Raw genomic sequence first — 23,424 nt, 5'->3', positions numbered from 1 at the left:
TTTTTGGTCCAGGCCTGGGCTCTCTCATATCCATGGTTACTGGAGATAAAGGTGCCTTTTACCGCAGGTTAAGAAGAACAAGCCTAAGGGACAAGGTCCTAATTTTCGTTCCTTTCATTCTGACAAATCCCAACGTCGGCAGCCCTCTGCAAAGCCGGAGCAGTCCAAGGAAATTTAGAAACTTCTTCAGTCCTTGAATAAATCCAAACAGAATAAGAAGCCCGCCGAGTCAAAGTCGGCATGAAGGGGCGGCCCCCAATCCGGCTTTGGATCTGGTAGGGGGCAGACTGTCACTCTTTTCAGAAGCTTGGTTTGGGTACATGCAAGACCTGTGGGTACTGGAGGTCGTGGCTCAGGGATACAGGATAGGTTTCAAGTCTCATCCTCCCAGGGGCAGATTCCTCTTATCAAACCTGTCTTCATGCCAGAAAAGAGAGAGGCTTTCTACGGTTTGTGAAGGATCTCTCCTCCTTGGGGGTCATTGTACCGGTACTGCCAGCAGAGAAGGAGGGTACTTTTTGTCCAATTCTGGACCTAAAGTGTTTAAATAAATTCCTGTCTGTCCCCTTGTTCAAGATGGAGACAATAAGGTCCATTCTTCCTTTAATCCAGGAAGAACAATTTATGACCTCGATAGACCAAGTTCCTAAGATTTGCATTCATGGACCAGCACTTCCAGTTAATTGCACTTCCATTTGGTCTAGCTACTGCTCCAAGAGTTTTTACGAAGGTTCTAGGGGCTCTGCGCGCAGTGGCCAGAACCAGAGGGATTGTGGTGGCGCCGTACTTAGACAATTTTTTGGTTCAAGCACCGTCCTGTTGTCTGACAGAAGACCATTCAAAATCTCTTCTTTCTCTTCTTAAATCTCATGGATAAACTTAAAAAAGAGTTCTCTTATTCCCAGTACCAGGGTGGAGTTCCTGGGTATGATAATAGATTCCATATCTATGAGGAAATTTATTACAGCCTAGAGACATTACAAGCTTACTTCCAATTGTCTTGCCCTCCAGACCTCCTTCAGGTCATCTGTGGCTCGTGTATGGAGGTAATTGGACACATGGTGTCCTGCATGGATCATCCCCTTTGCCAGATTCCATCTCAGACCTATTCAGCTGTGCATGCTGAGACAGTGGAACGGCAATCATTCAGATCTGTCTCAATGGATTTCTCTGGACAGCCTGTCGAGAGAATCACTCTTCTGGTGGCTTTGTCCAGATCACCTGTCACAAGGGACTTCCTTCTTGAGACCATCCTGGGAGATTGTGACTACAGACGCGAGTCTCTCAGGATGGTGATTTGTTTGGGGTGACCGGACGGCACTGGGCCTGTGGATTCGAGAGAAATCCCTCCTCCCGATCAACATCTTGGAACTTTGAACGATCCTCAATGTTCTGAAGGCTTGGCCCCTTCTGGGTTTGACCCAGTTTATCAGATTCCAATAAGACAACATAACCTCAGTGGCTTACATCAACCATCAGGGGGAACGAGAAGCTCCCTAGCAATGAGGGAAATATATTTGATTCTGGAGTTGGCGGAGGCACACAGCTGTTCGCTGTCAGTGATCCACATTCCGTTTGTAGACTACTGGGAAGCGTATCTCAGCAGACAATCCTTTCATCCGGGGGAATGTTTTATCCATCCCGAAGTTTTTGCGGAGATATGCAACAGGTGGGGGATGCTGGAGATAGATCTCATGGCGTCTCATCTCAATACCAAGCTACCCAGATATGGGTCGAGGTCCAGGGATTCTCAGGCGGAGCTAATAGATGCATTAGCAGTGTCTTGGAGGTTCAGTCTAATCTACCTTTCTTTCATGTAATTGGCAAGAGTCCATGAGCTAGTGACATATGGGATATACAATCCTACCAGGAGGGGCAAAGTTTCCCAAACCTCAAAATGCCTACAAATACACCCCTCACAGCACCCACAATTCAGTTTTACAAACTTTGCCTCCTATGGAGGTGGTGAAGTAAGTTTGTGCTAAGATTTCTACGTTGATATGCGCTTCTCAGCATTGTTGAAGCCCGATTCCTCTCAGAGTACAGCGAATGTCAGAGGGACGTGAAGGGAGTATCACTTATTGAATACAATGATTTCCCTAACGGGGGTCTATTTCATGGGTTCTCTGTTATCGGTCGTAGAGATTCATCTCCTACCTCCCTTTTCAGATCGACGATATAATTTCAATTTACCATTACCTCTACTAATAACTGTTTTAGTACTGGTTTGGCTATCTGCTATATGTGGATGGGTGTCTTTTGGTAAGTATGTTTTTTATTACTTAAGACACCTCAGCTATGGTTTGGCACTTTATGCATTTATATAAAGTTCTAAATATATGTATTGTACTTATATTTGCCATGAGTCAGGTTCATGTATTTCCTTCTGCAGACTGTCAGTTTCATATTTGGGGAATATAAACATCTTTTTAAATGAAATTTATTTCTTACCTGGGGTTTAGTCTTTTTTTCAATTGACTGCTTCTTACAAATTGCGGGCGGTATTAGGCCCGCGGGTGCGACAAATGCTAAAACTTATTGCGTCATTTTTGGCGCGAAAGAGTACGTCTATGACGCAAGTTAGTCATTTCCGGCGTCATACTTGACGCCGAGACCTTTCACACGGTTGCATCAATAGTGACGCGAGTGTGTCATTTCTGGTTATTTTTTGGCGCCAAAAAAAGTTTAGTTTCGTTGTGCGTCAAACTTGGCGCCAAACTTTTTCATTATTTCATTACCCCATTGATGTTTGCCTCTTGGTTTTTTCAATATCAGAGGGCTATGCTATTTGCATTTTTTCCCATTCCTGAAACTGTCATATAAGGAAATAGATAATTTTGCTTTATATGTTGTTTTTTCTCTTACATTTTGCAAGATGTCTCACTTTGATCCTGCCTCAGAAGCTTCTGCTGGAACATTACTGCCTGACATCTACCAAAGCTAAGTCATTAGTTATAAAATTGTAGAAATTATATCGCCGAATGTCATTAGTAATAGTTGTTTTGATAAACTTTTACATGCAGATAATGTGTCCATCAGTAATAGTACATTGCCAGTTGCAGTTCCTTCAACTTCTAATGTGCATAATATACCTGTAAATGTTAATGGATTTATTTCTGATTCTATTCTGAAGGCTTTGTCTGCATTTTCACCTTCAAATAAATATAATAGGTCTTTTTAAAACTTCTCATTTAGTTGATGAAATTTCAAATGACCAACAATATGATAATTTATCCTCTTCTGATAAGGATCTATCTGATTCAGTAGATCCTCCTCAAACATTGACACTGACAAATCTACTTATTTATTTAAAATTGAGTACATGCATTCTTTATTAAATGAAGTGTTAATTACTTTGGATATTGAGGTAACCAGTCCTCTTGACGTTCAGTCTAATAAACATTTTAATGCTGTTTTTAAACCTCCTGTGGTTTCTCCAGGGGTTTTTCCTATTCCTGAGACTATTTCTGATATGATATCTAAGGAATGGAATAAGACAGGTACTTCTTTTTATTCCTTCTTTAAGGTTTAAAAATTGTATCCTTTGCCAGCAAAATCTATAGAGTTTTAGGAAAAGATCCCCAAAGTTGATGGGGCTATTTCTACTCTTGCTAAACGTACCACTATTCCTATGGAAGATAGTGCTTCTTTTACGGATCCTTTAGATAAGAAGCTTGAATCTTATCTAAGGAAGGCCTATTTATATTCAGGTCATCTTCTCAGACCTGCAATTTCTTTGGCTGATGTTGCGGTGGCATTAACTTTCTGGTTGGAGAATTTAGCGCAACATAAATTGGATTCTGACATATCTAGCATTATTCACTTACTGCAACATGCTAATCATTTTATTTGTGATGTTAGATCCATGTCATTAGCTATATTAGCTAGAAGAGCTTTGTGGCTTAAATCTTGGAATGCTGATATGACATCTAAATCTAGATTACTATCTCTTTCTTTCCAAGGTAATAATTTATTTGGTTCTCAGTTGGATTCTATTATTTCATCTGTTACTGGGGGAAAGGGAGTTTTTTTCTGACTCAGGATAAAAAAACCTAAGGGTAAATCTAAGGCTTCTAACCGTTTTCGTTCCTTTCATCAGAATAAGGAACAAAAACTCAATCCTCCCCCCAAGGAATCTGCTTCCAATTGGAAGCCTTCCTCAAATTGGAATAAATCCTAGCCTTTTAGGAAACCAAAGTCAGCCCCTAAGTCCGCATGAAGGTGCGGTCCTCATTCCAGCTCAGCTGGTAGGGGGCAGATTAAGGTTTTTCAAGGATATTTGGATAAATTCTGTTCAAAATCAATAGATTCAGAGCATTGTCTCTCTAGGCTATCGAATAGGATTCAGAGTAAGACCTCCTGTGAGAAGATTTTTTCTCTCACGTATCCCAGTAAATCCAGTTAAAGCTCAGGCTTTCCTGAAGTATGTTTCAGACCTGGAGTCTTCAGGGGTAATCATGCCAGTTCCTCTTCTGGAACAAGGTTTGGGGTTTTATTCAAATCTATTCATTGTCCCAAAGAAGGAAAATTTATTCAGACCAGTTTTGGATCTGAAAATTTTGAATCGTTATGTAAGAGTAACAACTTTCAAGATGGTGACTATAAGGACTATTCTGCTTTTTGTTCAGCGAGGACATTATATGTCCACAATAGACTTGCAGGATGCATACCTTCATATTCCGATTCATCCAGAACATTATCAGTTTCTGAAATTCTCTTTTCTAGACAAGCATTACCAATTTGTTGCTCTTCCATTTGGCCTAGCAACCACTTCAAGAATCTTTTCAAAGGTTCTGGGTGTCCTACTCTCTGTATTCAGAGAACAGGGTATTGCAGTGTTTCCTTATTTGGACGTTATCTTGGTACTAGCGCAGTCTTTACGTACTGCAGAATCTCACACAAATCAACTAGTGTTGTTTCTTCGGAAACATGGTTGGAGGATCAATTTACCAAAAAGTTTCTTGATTCCTCAGACAAGGGTCACCTTTTTAGGCCTCCAGATAGATTCAGTGTCCATGACTCTGTCTCTAACAGACAAGAGACGTTTAAAATTGGTTGCAGCCTGCCGGCACCTTCTGTCTCAGTCATTCCTTTCAGGGGCTATGTGCATGGAAGTTTTAGGTCTCATGACTGCAGCATCGGACGCGTTCCCTTTGCTCGTTTTCACATGAGACCTCTTCAGCTTTGTATGCTGAATCAATGGTGCAGGGATTATACAAAGATATCACAATTAATATCCTTAAATCCCAATGTACAACACTCTCTGACATGGTGGATAGATCACCATCGTTTAGTTCAAGGGGCTTCTTTTGTTCATCCAACCTGGACTGTGATCACAACAGATGCAAGTCTTTCAGGTTGGGGAGCTGTTTGAGGATCTCTGACAGCACAAGGGGTTTGGAAATTTCAAGAGGCGAGATTTCCAATAAATATTTTAGAACTCTGTGCAATTCTCAGAGCTCTTCAGTTTTGGCCTCGGTTAAAGAGAGAACTGTTCATTTGTTTTCAGACAGACATTTTCACATCAGTGGCATATGTCAATCATCAGGGTGGGACTCACAGTCCCCACGCTATGAAGAAGTATCTCGAATACTTGTTTGGGCGGAATCCAGCTCCTGTATAATCTCTGCGGTGCATATCCCAGGTGTAGACATTTGGGAAGCGGATTATCTCAGCCGCCAAACTTTACATCCAGGGGAGTGGTCTCTCCATTCAGATGTTTTTTATCAGATTGTTCAGATATGGGGTCTTCCAGAGATAGATCTCATGGCCTCTCAACTAAACAACAAACTTCCCACACACCTATCCAGGTCCAGGGATGTTCAGGCGGAAGCAGTGGATGCACTGATACTTTCTTGGTGTTTTCATTCTGCTTATATCTTCCCGCCTCTAGTTCTCCTTCCAAGAGTGATTTCCAAAAATCATCATAGAACAATCATTTGTGTTGCTGGTAGCGCCAGCATGGCCACACAGGTTTTGGTTTGCGGAACTGGTTCGGATGTCCAGTTGCCTGCCTTGGCCACTTCCGTTACGGCCAGACCTACTATCTCAAGGTTCTTTTTTTCCATCAGGATCTCAAATCATTAAAATTTGAAGGTATGGAAATTGAACGCTTAGTGCTAAGTCATAGAGGTTTCTCTGACTCAGTGATTGATACTATGTTTCAAGCTCGTAAATCAGTCTCTAGGAAGATTTATTATAGAGTTTGGAAGACTTACATTTCATGGTGTTCTTCTCATAAATTCTCCTGGCATTCTTTTAGAATTCCTAGACTTTTTCAGTTTCTTCAGGATGGTTTGGATAAGGTTTTGTCTGCAAGTTCCTTGAAAGGTCAAATCTCCGCTCTTTCTGTTTTATTTCACAGAAAGATTGCTATACTTCCTGATATACACTGTTTTGTACAGGCTTTAGTTTGTATTAAGCCTGTCATTAAATCAATTTCTCCTACTTGGAGTCTTAATTTGGTTCTGAAGGCTTTACAGGCTCCTCCATTTGAGCCTATGCATTCTTTGGACATTTAACTACTTTCTTGGAAAGTATTGTTCTTTTTTGCTATCTCTTCTGCTAGAAAAGTTTCTGAGCTATCTGCTCTTTCTTGTGAATCTTTCTGATTTTTCATCAGGATAAGGCGGTTTTGCAGACTTCATTTGAATTTTTACCTCAGTAGAGAAATTGTTGTCCCTTCCTTGTGTCCTAATCCTAAGAATCCTTTGGAAAGATCCTTACATTCTTTAGATGTGGTGAGAGCTTTGAAATATTATGTTAAAGCTTTTTGATTCATCAAGCTTATTTGGAGTCGGGTTAAGCCTCGCCTCAGAGAATTATAACTCGTTCTACTAGATCAGTCTCCACTTCGTGGGCTTTTAAGAATGAAGCTTCAGTTGATCAGATTTGCAAAGCAGCGACTTGGTCCTCTTTGCATACATTTACTAAATCCTACCGTTTTTATGTATTTGCTTCTTCAGGAAGCAGGTTTTGGTAGAAAAGTTCTTCAGGCAGCTGTTTCAGTTTGATTCTTCTGCTTTTGATTTAAGTTTTTTTCTTTAAAAAATAAATGAAATAAACTTTTTTTTTGGGTTGTGGATTAATTTTTTCAGCGGTATATGGCTGTTTTTATTTTATTCCCTCCCTCTCTAGTGACTCTTGAGTGGAAGACTCCACATCTTGGGTATTGATATCCCATATGTCACTAGCTCATGGACTCTTGCCAATTACATGAAAGAAAACATAATTTATGTAAGAACTTACCTGATAAATTCATTTCTTTCATATTGGCAAGAGTCCATGAGGCCCACCCTTTTTATGGTGGTTATGATTTTTTTGTATAAAGCACAATTATTTCCAAATTTCCTTTGTTGATGCTTTCTACTCCTTTCTTTATCACCCCACTGCTTGGCTATTCGTTAAACTGAATTGTGGGTGTGGTGAGGGGTGTATTTGTAGGCATTTTGAGGTTTGGGAAACTTTGCCCCTCCTGGTAGGATTGTATATCCCATATGTCACTAGCTCATGTACTCTTGCCAATATGAAAGAAATGAATTTATCAGGTAAGTTCTTACATAAATTATGTTTTTCCCGTTGTTACCACTCCTTCCTCGTGTAGTGGCCCACATCAAGCAGGAGTAGGCGTCAGTGATACTGATTGCTCCATCGTGGCCGCAAATTATGTGGTTTGCGGATCTAGTGGGGATGTAATCTTCTCCTCCATGAAGGTTACCTTGTCGCAAGGATCTGCTGGAACAAGGTCCTTTTTTTCATCAAAATCTAGATTCTCTGAGGCTGACTGCATGGAGATTAAACGCTTAGTCCTAGCCAAGAGAAGTTTTTCTGAGAGAGTTATGGATAATCTTATTCATGCCCGTAAGCCGGTTACTCATCGCATCTATCATAAGGTGTGGAGGACCTACTTATTGTGGTGTGAAGAGCGTGAATTTCCCTGGCACAAGGTCAGGGTTTCCAGAATTCTTTCTTTTCTCCAGGATGTCTGGATAAGTGCCTTTCGACTTGCTCTCTTAAGGGACGGATTTTGGCTCTGTTTTACTGCACAAGAGGATCGCTGAACTTCCTGACGTCCAGTCCATTGTTCAGGCACTGTCTAGAATCAGACCTGTGTTTCGACCTAGCGCTCCTCCTTGGACCATAAGTATTGTTCTTAAGGTTTTGCAGAGGGCTCCATTTGAGCCTATGCACAACCTTGACATTAAATTATTATCTTGGAAGGTTCTCTTTTTTTTACTGTCTATTGCCTCGGCATGCAGAGTATCTGCGATGGCTGCCTTGCAATTTGAGCCCCCTTACCTAGTATTCCATGCTAATAAGGCTGTTCTTCGTACTGGGTAAGGTTTTCTTCCTAAGGTTGTTTCTGATCGCAACATCAATCAGGAGATTGTTGTCCCTTCTTTGTGTCCTAGCCCTTCTTCGAGAGCAGTTACTTCATAATTTGATGTGGTTCGGTCCCTGAAGTTCTATCTTCAAGCCTCTAAGGAGTTTAGACAGACTTCTTTGTTTGTTGTCTATTCTGGGAAGCATAAGGGGCAGAAAGCCTCATCCACTTCCTTGTCTTTTTGGTTGATGAGCATTATTTGCTTAGCTTATGAGACAGTGGGACATCAGCCTCCTCAGAGGATTAAGGCTTGTTCTTCTAGAGCAGTTGCTTCCTCTTGGGCCTTCAAGAATGAGGCATCTATGGAGCAGATTTGTAAGGCGGCTACCTGGTACTCCTTACATACCTATTCAAAATTTTACTAGTTTGACATTTTTGCTTCGGCTGAAGCATCGTTTGGGAGAAAGGTTTTGCAGGCTGTGGTGCCCTCAGAATAGGGTTTGCCTCTCATTTACCCTCCAGTTTTCATTCAGTGTCCTCTAGAGCTTGTATATATGTTTCTCACAAGTTAGGAATGAAGCCATGGACTCTCCTCATATTAAGGCAAAAGGGTGCAACAGCACTACACTGGTGTGGGGAAGATGCTTTTATAAAAATTGGATTTATTCCCTAGCTTGAGTGCTTATGCATGAATTACTTAGAAGAACAGGATCAACAAGAGGTTGAAAAAGTATGCATTTCTTTAGCACTTCATTCTTCCCTTTAGAGTTTATACTGAGAACACCTTAATAGGATGAAGTTGGTGATTTGGATTAAAATTTAACCTTTATTAGTTTTATTAAAAAACAGAACACACAACATAAAGAATTAAAAAACACAAAAAGTAGGGGCCTATAGAACGAGTTTATCAAGTTACCCAGTGCAGTTGACAAAATTGTTATTAAGTTCAATAAGCGTGAGAATCTGGTCACTAAGCTGTATACTGGATAAGGAGATGGAATGTGTTAGAATCTCCTGAGAGAGAACAAGTAGATATACTATGAGTAAGTTTTGCTGGGTATAAAACTGACTCAGCAATAGATTAAGTACTGAGGTGTTTATCAGATAGGTTTCCTAAAGTCTATTATATTTATTCAACTCGAAAAAATATATACTGCTCAAATAGATGAGCAGTTATTAATATAAATCAGTATGAGTGAAATAACCAATTTTCGTATTTTTTGGATATCTTTTGTCATAGGCTCATGTGCTTATATTTGCCTTATGCCTATGATCAGTACTTAGGAAATAGTGCTCAAATAGATGAGCAAATCTAGGTGTAAATTGATATAGGTGAAATAACCGATTTTTGTATTTTTTGGATATCTTTTGTCATTGGCTCATGTGCTTGTATTTGTCTTGTGCCTGTAATCAGTACTTGTATTTTAATTATGGTCTATTGATACAAGATAGTATACCTATACTGGTTTTCAATATATTGATTGACTTTGTTAGCAGTCTGATATCTCTTGTCATTGGCTCATGTGCTTAGATTGCCTTGTGTCTGCAATCTGTACTTTTGCTTGGTTAATTCTGCTTAGTTGCAATTATAACTCCTTATATAGGGAAATGCTGATCAAATTGTTACACATGTATAGTATATTGTAACAAATGTGGTTATATAAATATAGAGTATCACTTGTTCAAAGTGAATATTTTTACTCAGGCTGATTGTAGTTACAGCCTGAGTATTCCCTAAGGGTGTTAATCTTAATTTTATATATCTGCAGTAACCCGTACATGCAATGCAAGGTAATTTATATGTTACTCAGGTAGCGGCTAGTATCAATTGATAGCTAAATTAAATTGTTATCTGCTTAATAGGTTAACCCTAGAATATTAGAAAAGGTAATAAATTGTATTAAAGATATACTTTGTCTAGAGACGTGCTCTCAAGTACTGGTTATGAGATTTAATAGATCCTGTGGTTTGTAAATGCCTCACTTTGAAGTTAAAGTAGAGGTTAGGCACTAGACACACTCTCTCATCATTCAAATTCACATCTCCATTTAAGTTAAATTCTAAAAACGGTTTTCACAGGCATAACACTGATTCACACTAGATACAGTTTAAGTAAAACGTAGATTTAGCAAAGTTGGTCAATCTCTCAGAGTAAGAATAACTCGTTCAATTGTATAGTACAATTCAAGCGGCAATATTGCTATTATTAAGCGGCCCAAACTAGATGCAAAGTTAAAAAATATTGGGGGTTGAAAGAGGTTCAACACCCTCCCCTGACATGTTTCGCCGACCTAATAGCGGCTTTTTCAAAGGTGAGCGCGCGCTCGCGCCGTCGGGTGTTTTATCACCTTAACTCCACCCTATTTACAATCGGGAGCCAATCCGAGTCATCCTTACTCGAGGAGGCGCGGCAATCAGAATGGAGCAATGTTATTGTGGACAGGATAGGTTGATGGCAATATGGATAAGATTTGAGAATAAGAGAGCGGATAACTGGCTATTATGGATGGACTTTGTGTATATCTTTATTTTTAATCTTGGCAAATGGATGCAATATTGAATGGGTATATAATGATAGTATAATAAAGATAAAAGAAATGAGATAATAATTTAATATCAATGTCTATAGTGATATCATATTTATTATACATTGGTTCATATTCGAAGTTTGGATATTGTCAATTTATAATTGACATTATATCCAAACTTGAAAAAACAATCTTGTGTGCAAAAGATATATATTTCAATAAAAGCTAATGTATAATTAGTCTCTATCTGAATCTAGTAATGTTTATATTGCAAGTATAATAGATTATTTATATTCCTTGTTTGGTGTGGTATAAGGTTGTCAGAGTGGAGGGGTTTGGGTGAAGTGTTAAAAAAAGTATATTGAAACTAAGACTAATATAGTATTGGTTTCTATCTAAATCTTGTGATATTTATATTAAAAATAATAAGGATTCTATATATTTCTAAATAGAGTGGTGTGGGAATATAAGGGTGAGAGGGTTTAGGGAAGGTGATGATGCATGGTGAATGTAATCTGAAGTGGGGTTATTGGTGTAAGACAACTAGACTGGGTAATACAGAATAGAGAGTGAGAGAGGACAAATCAGTGACATATTAGTGTGAGAAGCCTGATTTACAGGATAAAATGATCAAATAAACTATTATAGTGAAATACAAGGGTGTAAATAGCAAGTTATTATAGGAGTGATAACAAATTGGGAAGGGGGGTTTTTTTATTGTGGGGGGAAAAAAACTAGTATTTAAATTGGAAGTGCAGAAATATATTATAATTGTATGAGGATAATGGTGATAATGGTTAGTGTAATAAATTGAATTAAGGAAGGAAGGAAAATTATTATATACAGAATGAATTGTGAAAATTATACCAGAAGGCTAACATTTGAAATAACCCTGTGTATGTGGAGTAGAGTTAATTTGGATATTATTTTATGTGTCCTATATTAGCGGACACTAACTATCAAGTAATTATTAGTGATGTGAATGAAACGAAAATGTGATGATGGGATAGGGGTGGGGGAAAGGGAAAGGGGGAATATATGATGGGAGAAGCTGAATGTAAGGATATGAATGTAGAAAAAAGTTTTTTAATTAATTGAATTGGTTGTAATGACTTCAGTTAAAGACATATTGTGTTATGTATGTAAAGAGATTTAATTTCTCTATTGTAACACCACCCCTATATGACCAGGCTGGATTCTGTAAGTATAATCGTTGAGCAATGGTTTTACAGATAGATTTAAATAAACATAGAATAATTATTTAATTTGTTCATTCCTTTAGGATATACACAGTCCATCAAATAGATCCATTTGGTTTCCATTTTGAGGAGTGAATTCTCCAAATCACCCCCTCTCAGTCCCAATGAGATCTTATGTATTCCATAACATTGCAATTCTGAGGTCTTGGATTGATGGTGTTTCATAAAATGTGACGCTACAGAAGTAATTTTTTTGTCTTTGGACAAATCTTTGGATGCGTTCCTGATATTGCGGAGATGTTCCATGACTCTTGTATGTAGTTTTCTCGTTGTCATCCCTATATATGCGGACAAGTACATTGTAGAGCATAAATGACTCCCATAGAGTTACAACTGATGTACATTTTAATGAGATGTTGTTTGCCAAATCTGTCAATGATAGTCTTTTTCTTATTAATCATATGACTGCATGTAGAGCAGCTACCACAAGCGAATGATCCCTTTTCAGTTTGTCTCCGCTGGGGATTTTTCTTGGTGTAATGACTTGGAGTGAGTAATTCTTGAAGATTACATGAACGTCTGTATCCAATGTCAGGTTTGTCCCCAATAAATTTGGCTAGGTTTCCATCTAGTTGTAGTAGATGCCAGTTTTTACGGATTATATCTGCAATCTGATTAGATTGATCATTGTATGTCAAGATCAGGCGAGTTTTTTGTTCCGTTTTCTTAGTTTTGACTTTTAATAGATCAGCTCTGGGAGTATGATGAGCTCTGCTTTTGGCTTTCCGAATCGATCTTCTGCTGTATCCTCTGGCCAATAGTCTCTTTTCAAGTTCAAATGCTCTAGTTTTAAAGGTTGCCTCATCAGAGCAATTCCGTCTCATTCTTAGAAATTTGCCTACTGGTAAGGACTTAGTGGTCTTTGGTGCATGAGCACTTGTGGCATATAGAACATTATTGGTGGCAGTTTTCTTCCTAAAGAGATCCGTAATTAGACATCCATTATTTTCTTTATGGATTCGTAAGTCAAGGAAGGAAATTTCAGTTTCGCTCTTTTCATAGGTTAGCCTGATATTCAAATTGTTTTGGTTCAAACTAGATAGAAACATTTCCAAGTCATTTTGAGTGCCTTCCCATATATATATATAAAAAAAAACCCTTCCCAATTTGTTATCACTTCTATAATAACTTGCTATTTACACCCTTGTATTTCACTATAATAGTTTATTTGATCATTTTATCCTGTAAATCAGGCTTCTCACACTAATATGTCACTGATTTGTCCTCTCTCACTCTCTATTCTGTATTACCCAGTCTAGTTGTCATACACCAATAACCCCACTTCAGATTACATTCACCATGCATCATCACCTTCCCTAAACCCTCTCACCCTTATATTCCCACACCACTCTATTTAGAAATATATAGAATCCTTATTATTTTTAATATAAATATCACAAGATTTAGATAGAAACCAATACTATATTAGTCTTAGTTTCAATATACTTTTTTTAACACTTCACCCAAACCCCTCCACTCTGACAACCTTATACCACACCAAACAAGGAATATAAATAATCTATTATACTTGCAATATAAACATTACTAGATTCAGATAGAGACTAATTATACATTAGCTTTTATTGAAATATATATCTTTTGCACACAAGATTGTTTTTTCAAGTTTGGATATAATGTCAATTATAAATTGACAATATCCAAACTTCGAATATGAACCAATGTATAATAAATATGATATCACTATAGACATTGATATTAAATTATTATCTCATTTCTTTTATCTTTATTATACTATCATTATATACCCATTCAATATTGCATCCATTTGCCAAGATTAAAAATAAAGATATACACAAAGTCCATCCATAATAGCCAGTTATCCGCTCTCTTATTCTCAAATCTTATCCATATTGCCATCAACCTATCCTGTCCACAATAACATTGCTCCATTCTGATTGCCGCGCCTCCTCGAGTAAGGATGGCTCGGATTGGCTCCCGATTGTAAATAGGGTGGAGCTAAGGTGATAAAACACCCGACGGCGCGAGCGCGCGCTCACCTTTGAAAGAGCCGCTATTAGGTCGGCGAAACATGTCAGGGGAGGGTGTTGAACCTCTTTCAACCCCCAATATTTTTTAACTTTGCATCTAGTTTGGGCCGCTTAATAATAGCAATATTGCCGCTTGAATTGTACTATACAATTGAACGAGTTATTCTTACTCTGAGAGATTGACCAACTTTGCTAAATCTACGTTTTACTTAAACTGTATCTAGTGTGAATCAGTGTTATGCCTGTGAAAACCGTTTTTAGAATTTAACTTAAATGGAGATGTGAATTTGAATGATGAGAGAGTGTGTGTCTAGTGCCTAACCTCTACTTTAACTTCAAAGTGAGGCATTTACAAACCACAGGATCTATTAAATCTCATAACCAGTACTTGAGAGCACGTCTCTAGACAAAGTATATCTTTAATACAATTTATTACCTTTTCTAATATTCTAGGGTTAACCTATTAAGCAGATAACAATTTAATTTAGATAATCATTATAAAAAAGGGAGATACTACAACAACCGCAATTAGATTGCTATAATGCATAGACAGGGATTGCAGCACATATTTTTAATTTTTAATTAGCTTTGAAAAATTCTAAAGCTCCGCTAAAATAGCGGTGTGTGTAAATTTATACTTATTCCCCACATTCACATATGCTACCCAGCGTCAATGTTGAATAGAAGGTTACCACTAAATTAAAGAACACATGAATCGATGAGTCAAGAAGCGTGATTGGACCAATGCACAAGCACAGATTCAGCTGTGCAGTTTTATTGTAGTTCACACAGAATAAAACCAAAAAAGCAAACAGAGATTGGCTGTTTAAATTGACAACACCTCCACTAGAGGGTGGTTACGTGTGAGCGTAAAATCTGCCACCATAGTGATCATTGAGGATCTATGTCAAAACAACACATGTATACAGATAAACAATAAGTAAATTCACACAAACAATATTGTAAGATGTAAATTGTAATGCTTAAGTCATGTGCACTATACCTGAATTTGGCCAAATTGTGCAAATAAACATCCTCAAAATAATTCTGATAGAGGACAGTGTAGTCTGTAGGGGGCTAATGAAAACAACACCAGTAACAGCGGGCACCACCAACTATATGAGAGGTATCAGGTGTCATGTTATAACGTATCAGGATCTATGTTTCTTAACCACAGTTTATACAGACTAACTGTTGAAAACTTAATAACATTAAGCAATATACATATGCTAATGAACAGTATTTCCCAAGACCAGTAAAAGTTATGGGGATAGTATATAACACTCCAGTATTCAGCGGGCACCACCAAAGATAAAGGTATCCGGTGTCATGAATAATATCTTTTCTGGATCTATGTTAGAACTACCCCAAAATTAATCTTTATCGGTCTTATACAGTTGTATAGATATTAGAAATAAATTACAGAGCATTACAACTCATTATACTTGATACATGACAGTATCTGAATAGCAAAAGCAAAAATGTACACAGGTAGTGGTTATAATAATATAGGTGGATCACCCTTTTCAGGGCTTAAGCATGTCCCATAAGTAGGAGCTGTGTGTACAAATGGTGCATTGAAACACCTTCGGATATCCAGGTAAATGAGCTGAAAAGTCAGATGGTAAACGCTCAGTTAGTTATACAACCGTGTCTTGGCTTTCTGTAATAAAACTTCCAAATGGTTTCCGTGTGTAGATAGACTTTAATTCAAACATGCTACATTCTAGCACAGCGTGGACGCCACAGCGATCTGTCCTTCGTGCATGTCCGTCTCCACTTCTTACGTCACTGCCGACGTACGTTTCACCCCCCACGTGACAGCCAGAGAGCACAGGGGTTTCCTCAGGGCAAAAGTGGATGCTGGTTCCCATTGCAGCCGCAATATATTCCTCCTTCTTTAAGCTTATAGGAGGATATTTGAAACAGTAGTAGCCAATAATAAGCATTTACTGAGCCGCAGCCCATTTATATAAATAAAAGAGGATACGGTGAATATATATATACAGTGAAAAATAATAAGTTTTGTAAAGCAACTCTAAAGAACCAAAATTAAGGAAAAAAGGTATATATATAAATATATACAGAAAGGAAAAATAAGAATAAGTATAAGAATAAAAGAAAAAGGCCCACTTTTCCATGATTCTTTAAAGGATTATTGCAGTGTATGCTATAATAAAACATTTTTCGTCCATGTTTATAAGCTACATCAAATTAAAAGCTTTACAAGCATACTGTTGATCCCTCGATTCATGTGTTTTAGGAATTTCTACCAAATATGAAAGTAAAAATAAATATGTTTGTTGATTCTTAAAGGCAAGGTGAAAATATATTGAATTATGTTCACTATAATTAAAAATAATTATATTAAACAGAACCTGCACTAGTTTAAATAGCAGTAAATTTTAAGTCATTCTAAGGTGAAGAGGTAGATTGAAGAGAAACCCTAATTTGTATATATTGCATACTAAATTTATAGGGATTTTGAGATAAATATTGTCATTTTATTTGAGGAATGCAGCAAATTCAAATTTTTCATTTAGCCCTTTGGGCATAAGAGTCTCTAACTTGTAGATCCATTCTGTTTCCCTTCTAAGTAGTATAATATCAATGTCTCCTCCTCTACCAAGAAGGGAACAGTGTTCAATGCCTGTTACTCTTAGGTCCTGGGGATTGCATTTATGGTGTTTCATGAAGTGGAGAGCCACTCCACTTCTGATTTCACCATCTTCTGCTGCTTTGATGTCGTCTCTGTGCTCAGAGACCCTATCTTTCAGCATTCGCCTTGTTTTTCCCACATAGAATGTCGGGCAGCTACTGCCACTAATAACATCTTAGAAGCATCTAGCCACCATCCAAAATCCCTTATAAGGGGTATCCCTGTGGGACAGTTTCTACGTCTGAGGCGCAACTGTTCGAGTCTTAATAAATTCGATGCACATGCTGTTGAAATGTCCAATAGATTTGAAAATAGAGGGTACTCCAAACGAAACCTAAGATATGCTCGAAATAGAGCTAGGAGAACAGACAGAGATACACTCCTCTATAACTCAATTCAGAAAACTGAAGAGCAAAAAGTGCGTTTTGTAACCCAATTCAACTGCCATTGGGAAAAAATCTGCACTATCTTGGACGAGAAATGGCAGTTTCTCAGAGCTGATGAGACAATTATAAAAATTGTTGGGGAAAAACCCTCTCTGGTACCCAGGAGGGCTCCAAATCTCAAGGATAAATTAGTCAGGAGTCACTTTATAAAAAGTCCTAGTGAGAAAAACTGGCTAGAAGAACACAGAAAAATAAAAGGATGTTTCAAATGTGGACACTGTGTGTTCCGTAAATTTATTGTGCGCACGAAAACATTCACTACTGATTCCACCATTTATCCTATAAAGCAATTTATAAATTGCAAGACAGAAAATGTAATTTATTTACTTTCCTGTTGCTGCCCGACATTCTATGTGGGAAAAACAAGGCGAATGCTGAAAGATAGGGTCTCTGAGCACAGAGACGACATCAAAGCAGCAGAAGATGGTGAAATCAGAAGTGGAGTGGCTCTCCACTTTATGAAACACCATAAATGCAATCCCCAGGACCTAAGAGTAACAGGCATTGAACACTGTTCCCTTCTTGGTAGAGGAGGAGACATTGATATTATACTACTTAGAAGGGAAACAGAATGGATCTACAAGTTACAGACTCTTATGCCCAAAGGGCTAAATGAAAAATTTGAATGTGCTGCATTCCTCAAATAAAATGACAATATTTATCTCAAAATCCCTATAAATTTAGTATGCAATATATACAAATTAGGGTTTCTCTTCAATCTACCTCTTCACCTTAGAATGACTTAAAATTTACTGCTATTTAAACTAGTGCAGGTTCTGTTTAATATAATTATTTTTAATTATAGTGAACATAATTCAATATATTTTCACCTTGCCTTTAAGAATCAACAAACATATTTATTTTTACTTTCATATTTGGTAGAAATTCCTAAAACACATGAATCGAGGGATCAACAGTATGCTTGTAAAGCTTTTAATTTGATGTAGCTTATAAACATGGACGAAAAAGGTTTTATTATAGCATACACTGCAATAATCCTTTAAAGAATCATGGAAAAGTGGGCCTTTTTCTTTTATTCTTATACTTATTCTTATTTTTCCTTTCTGTATATATTTATATATATACCTTTTTTCCTTAATTTTGGTTCTTTAGAGTTGCTTTACAAAACTTATTATTTTTCACTGTATATATATTCACCGTATCCTCTTTTATTTATATAAATGGGCTGCGGCTCAGTAAATGCTTATTATTGGCTACTACTGTTTTAAATATCCTCCTATAAGCTTAAAGAAGGAGGAATATATTGCGGCTGCAATGGGAACCAGCATCCGCTTTTGCCCTGAGGAAACCCCTGTGCTCTCTGGCTGTCACGTGGGGGGTGAAACGTACGTCGGCAGTGACGTAAGAAGTGGAGACGGACATGCACGAAGGACAGATTGCTGTGGCGTCCACGCTGTGCTAGAATGTAGCATGTTTGAATTAAAGTCTATCTACACACGGAAACCATTTGGAAGTTTTATTACAGAAAGCCAAGACACAGTTGTATAACTAACTGAGCGTTTACCATCTGACTTTTCAGCTCATTTACCTGGATATCCGAAGGTGTTTCAATGCACCATTTGTACACACAGCTCCTACTTATGGGACATGCTTAAGCCCTGAAAAGGGTGATCCACCTATATTATTATAACCACTACCTGTGTACATTTTTGCTTTTGCTATTCAGATACTGTCATGTATCAAGTATAATGAGTTGTAATGCTCTGTAATTTATTTCTAATATCTATACAACTGTATAAGACCGATAAAGATTAATTTTGGGGTAGTTCTAACATAGATCCAGAAAAGATATTATTCATGACACCGGATACCTTTATCTTTGGTGGTGCCCGCTGAATACTGGAGTTGTTATATACTATCCCCATAACTTTTACTGGTCTTGGGAAATACTGTTCATTAGCATATGTATATTGCTTAATGTTATTAAGTTTTCAACAGTTAGTCTGTATAAACTGGGGTTAAGAAACATAGATCCTGATACGTTATAACATGACACCTGATACCTCTCATATAGTTGGTGGTGCCCGCTGTTACTGGTGTTGTTTTCATTAGCCCCCTACAGACTACACTGTCCTCTATCAGAATTATTTTGAGGATGTTTATTTGCACAATTTGGCCAAATTCAGGTATAGTGCACATGACTTAAGCATTACAATTTACATCTTACAATATTGTTTGTGTGAATTTACTTATTGTTTATCTGTATACATGTGTTGTTTTGACATAGATCCTCAATGATCACTATGGTGGCAGATTTTACGCTCACTCGTAACCACCCTCTAGTGGAGGTGTTGTCAATTTAAACAGCCAATCTCTGTTTGCTTTTTTGGTTTTATTCTGTGTGAACTACAATAAAACTGCACAGCTGAATCTGTGCTTGTGCATTGGTCCAATCACGCTTCTTGACTCATCGATTCATGTGTTCTTTAATTTAGTGGTAACCTTCTATTCAACATTGACGCTGGGTAGCATATGTGAATGTGGGGAATAAGTATAAATTTACACACACCGCTATTTTAGCGGAGCTTTAGAATTTTTCAAAGCTAATTAAAAATTAAAAATATGTGCTGCAATCCCTGTCTATGCATTATAGCAATCTAATTGCGGTTGTTGTAGTATCTCCCTTTTTTATAATGATTATCTAAATATTTCAAGGGTCTGCACATTGGTTATTTTTTCCTTCGTATAAGGTTTAGTCTACACCTGGGCGTTGCCATATAGTCCTAGGTAAAGAATTATTAATCTGGCTTTACTAGCCTCCCTTTCCCTACCTTTTCTCTAACAATTTAATTTAGCTATCAATTGATACTAGCCGCTACCTGAGTAACATATAAATTACTTGGCATTGCATGTACGGGTTACTGCAGATATATAAAATTAAGATTAACACCCTTAGGGAATACTCAGGCTGTAACTACAATCAGCCCGAGTAAAAATATTCACTTTGAACAAGTGATACTCTATATTTATATAACCACATTTGTTACAATATACTATACATGTGTAACAATTTGATCAGCATTTCCCTATATAAGGAGTTATAATTGCAACTAAGCAGAATTAACCAAGCACTTACCTTACAGACACTCTCTGTCAGTGATGACTGCTATATTAGCCAAATAATCTTTCTAGCTAGTATGTGCTAACTATCCTGTATTACCAGACAACAATTTTCCAAAAATTTGAAGTACAGATTGCAGACACAAGGCAATCTAAGCACATGAGCCAATGACAAGAGATATCAGACTGCTAACAAAGTCAATCAATATATTGAAAACCAGTATAGGTATACTATCTTGTATCAATAGACCATAATTAAAATACAAGTACTGATTACAGGCACAAGACAAATACAAGCACATGAGCCAATGACAAAAGATATCCAAAAAATACAAAAATCGGTTATTTCACCTATATCAATTTACACCTAGATTTGCTCATCTATTTGAGCACTATTTCCTAAGTACTGATCATAGGCATAAGGCAAATATAAACACATGAGCCTATGACAAAAGATATCCAAAAAATACGAAAATTGGTTATTTCACTCATACTGATTTATATTAATAACTGCTCATCTATTTGAGCAGTATATATTTTTTCGAGTTGAATAAATATAATAGACTTTAGGAAACCTATCTGATAAACACCTCAGTACTTAATCTATTGCTGAGTCAGTTTTATACCCAGCAAAACTTACTCATAGTATATCTACTTGTCCTCTCTCAGGAGATTCTAACACATTCCATCTCCTTATCCAGTATACAGCTTAGTGACCAGATTCTCACGCTTATTGAACTTAATAACAATTTTGTCAACTGCACTGGGTAACTTGATAAACTCGTTCTATAGGCCCCTACTTTTTGTGTTTTTTAATTCTTTATGTTGTGTGTTCTGTTTTTTAATAAAACTAATAAAGGTTAAATTTTAATCCAAATCACCAACTTCATCCTATTAAGGTGTTCTCAGTATAAACTCTAAAGGGAAGAATGAAGTGCTAAAGAAATGCATACTTTTTCAACCTCTTGTTGATCCTGTTCTCCTCATATTAAGATGGAAAACATAAATTATGCTTACCATATAATTTCCTTTCCATCTGTATGATCAGTGTCAAAGGCCCCCGCCCATTTTCTCTGTTGGGCAGACCAAATTTTTTTTTTCTTCTGGCACCATTTATACCCTGATATTTATTCTACTGTTCCTTCTTCCCTCAACAGAATGACTGGGGGATGGGGAGGTGTTTAAGCCTTTGGCTGGTGTGTCTTTGCCTCCTCCTGGATGAAGCCGTGGACTCTCCTCATACAGATGGGAAGGAAATGATCTGAGAAGCATAATTTGTTATGTTTTTTTTACAAGAGAATCCTACTGATTCCTGGAGTCGAGGATTTTATACAGTCTACTGTGTCTGAAATTTTAGTGGTCATTCCTCCCTCAAGTAAGCGTAAAAGGTCAGGTAAAAATGTACCATCTACTAGCTCTATGCCTGCTCAGGTTAATATTTCTAGTCATGAAGCTGATATCTCCTCAGAGGAAGAGGTTTGGTTTTCATGACTAGTGGTATACCTCTGATCATGAATCTGAAATAGATACTTTTTCATTTAGATTGAGCATATTTGTTACATTAGAGGTTAAGGTCCCAAAGTAAATGGGGGCAAGCCGGTTAAAACAAAATGCTCAGGCTGCTACACTTCTAAACGTCAAGGTCACAATCATCAATTCTTGAAAAGATTGAAAGCAAAAAGGCACCACATGGCGTAAACTTGTGTTCTTACAAATGAATGTAGATACACTAATAGTATCAACTAACAAGTGTGATGACACCAAAGGGTAGACTGGTGTTAAAGGGATATGAAACCCAATCTTTTTCTTTTATTATTCTGATAGAGCATTCAATTTTAAGCAACTTTCTAATTTACTCCTATTATAATGTTTCTTCATTCTCTTGGTATCTTTATTTGGAAAAGCTGGAATGTAAGCTTAGGAGCCGGCCCATTTTTGGTTCACCACCTGGGTAGGGCACGCTACATATATATATATATATATATATATATATATATATATATATATATATATAGATAGATAGATAGATAGATAGATAAACAAAATTAAAAAAAAAAAGATAACCTTGGTTATTTGCAATACATTTCTCAGTCACTGCTGGTACTGAAACGGACAGCAGTGACTAAGAAATGTTGTGCTTTAACTATCAATATTGTAATGTACCTAACTCTCAAAAAACATAATTTTGTAAGACTGTCTCTTTTTTTAATGCCCTTTTTGCTAACAGAGCAAGGAAAGCATGAAATGGAGACAAAGCAGTATTCCAATAAGAAAAGCTAGAATAAATGGTATGGAATGGCAACACCTCACCTTGAGCACCTGTAATATTTTCAATATGTTTAGGCAAATTAAATTGTTTAATTGAAATAATTAGTATGAATTCTTGATGTTTTAACCTTCATGTTTACACTGAACTCGAGTCTTATTCTTCATTGAATGTAAAATGATTTTCATTAATTCGCTTTCCATGGCTAATTCTGGATACATCTATGTAACACCAGTTTGAACTCAGCAGTTAGAATTTGCCAAGACTAATGCAATCTCAGGATTGATAATTCTTCGCTGGACCATTTTGCACAATTACAGAGCACAGTAAATGCGTTTTGTAATTTCTTCACTATAATTTAACAAATATAGCACCTTCATTCCAACCAAAAGTACATTCTATTTCATACATTTTTGGTTTTCTGTTAAATAAATAAGCTCTCATTTAGAGAGCCCAGTTACATAAAAGCAAAAAAAACCCTGTTTTCTCTTGTAAAGGTGTATCCAGTCCACGGGTTCATCCATTACTTGTGGGATATTCTTCTTCCCAACAGGAAGCTGCAAGAGGACACTGTCTATATAGCTCCTCCCCTAACTGCCACCCCCAGTCATTCTCTTGCAGCTCTCGACAAGAAAGGAAGTATCAAGAGATATGTGGTGACTTAGTGTAGTTTTTACCTTCAATCAAGAGTTTGTCATTTTTAAACGGTGCTGGCGTTGTACTGTTTTACTCTCAGGCAGAAATTGGAAGAAGAATTCTACCTGGAGGTTTGATGATCTTAGCGGTTTGTAACTAAGGTCCATTGCTGTTCTCACACATAACTTAAGAGTATGGAAAGAAAACTTCAGTTGGG

At 37.2% G+C, this 23,424-nt stretch overlaps 1 protein-coding gene across 1 annotated transcript in view; it reads left to right on the top strand.

The window, feature by feature from the left end:
* MLYCD (malonyl-CoA decarboxylase) overlaps positions 1 to 23,424 on the top strand; it is a 558,150-nt gene that overhangs the window by 442,564 nt on the left and 92,162 nt on the right.

The sequence above is a fragment of the Bombina bombina genome, chromosome 1, assembly GCF_027579735.1.
Source record: "Bombina bombina isolate aBomBom1 chromosome 1, aBomBom1.pri, whole genome shotgun sequence".
NCBI classification, from domain to species: domain Eukaryota; kingdom Metazoa; phylum Chordata; class Amphibia; order Anura; family Bombinatoridae; genus Bombina; species Bombina bombina.
This window is presented reverse-complemented; position numbering and strand designations above follow the sequence as displayed.